Here is a 1771-nt window from a genome sequence, read left to right as displayed (position 1 = left end):
AAATAATACAGCAGAACCGACATTTAAATAAAATCCCATTAAAACATAAACTGCCTGAAATCTGATACAGTCTCTAAACTGATGTGGCCAATAAAGAAATACTGACCAACCTGTGATGGAAGGAACGGTCACATGATCTAATACAGCTAACCTAACTGGACCAGAAATAACATTAAAATCACATTATATCAGTCGTGACACCACACGTGTCAGGATACAGGGGTGAACCGTACTGAGAACACTACTGAAGGAGAAATGTTTGATTTTTTAATTGTTTGGAAAATTAAAAAAAGGCAAACTTGTTGGTACAGAACGTGGACCTCCAGCCACGTTTTTAACAACACTAAAATCTAAGGCTCAAATCAAAACTTCAACTTCACAGCTTCACACATCATGAATCATCTACGACTATCAGCTCTTAATTATATAAAAATATGACTTCAATGACAGAAATCTGATTTCTAAATTTCTAACAGTGCAGCCTCTCGGCCTAAATGAATTTTCTGCTCCATTTTGTATTTTTCTTATTACATTTGTCTAATTTCTAACAGTGCAGCCTCTCGGCCTCAGAGTTTTCTCTGATTTAATTTTTTTTTTTTTATCGCTCATTATTTTATTTCTCCTCTGACCCATCTCTGTTCTGGTTGTGCATTTGCAAAACAACAAATGTCTCATTCCTGTGTGGCCTCACCCGCAACATTTGTTTCCAATTTCATAGATTTCAGAAGAAAAATTCTTGGTAGAAAAAAACAATGGCTGTATGATGGTAAAAAAAAAAAACAAAACATCATTCCTTCTGCTCTGAGACTCCTCTGCCTGGACCTTCACCTCCTCCACCTCCTCCACCTCCTCCACCTCCTCCACCTCCTCCACTCTGAGGTTTTCATTCAGCCCAGATGTGATCGGCCTCATGTTTGTCTTTCAGGTCACCGTGGTCTTCTCTCAGTATTTAGCGTCTGCTCTGACTGAGTTTTCGTACCACGTTAGCCGTGATGTCAACAACTGGAACCAGAGAGGATGAAATGTGGCTTTTTATCACAGACACTAACAGACCTGCACACATCAGCGTCAGCTCCACTCACTGTCACAACTTTTTTAAAATGCATGACATTTAAAAAGTCTGTACAGATGTAGAACATGACGTGGGTTCAAAACTAGACGGACTACAGTGTCGCAATATACCCTGATACGTATCGTGTCGTCAGATTCCTTTTAAAAACCTCTCGTTCCAGAGTCGTCCGTCCTCAGTCTGTGGTCTGTAGTCACATGACTCACACACACACACACACACACACGTCAGCAGCGCTGAGTGACACCTGAGGTGTAAATGGTTTGTCTCTACACGGGGCAGAACCAAAGCTGCCCCTGCACCTCCTCTCACCTCTGTCTGCCCCTCCTTCACCCTCTCCTTCACCCTCCCCCCCCCCCCTTCTCCTCCTCACTCACACAGCCAGATAAATGAGTCGTCTCGCTGCATTCTAACGCAGCCGCCCGTGTCCGTGTTCAATAACGGCCCGGTTGATTTCTTCCTGTGGGTGTTCCGTCTAACGGAGCAGATTAGGAGCTGGAGGAGCGGCAGATTAGGAGCTGGAGGAGCGGCAGATTAGGAGCTGGAGGAGCGGCAGTTCTCATCATAAGGAGCGTGTCAACTGTGGAGCCACAAAGCACACAAGTGATTAAGACCTTTCAACTCAGGGTTACTTCATCAGCGTCATTAGTCTTCTCTGCTCCCAGCTCCCGGCTGTAAAGCCCACAGAGGAGCCCCCCCCCC

Source organism: Cynoglossus semilaevis, chromosome 15, assembly GCF_000523025.1.
Source record: "Cynoglossus semilaevis isolate Cse_v1.0 chromosome 15, Cse_v1.0, whole genome shotgun sequence".
Classification (NCBI taxonomy): Eukaryota; Metazoa; Chordata; class Actinopteri; order Pleuronectiformes; family Cynoglossidae; genus Cynoglossus; species Cynoglossus semilaevis.
Note: the sequence above shows the minus strand (reverse complement) of the source record.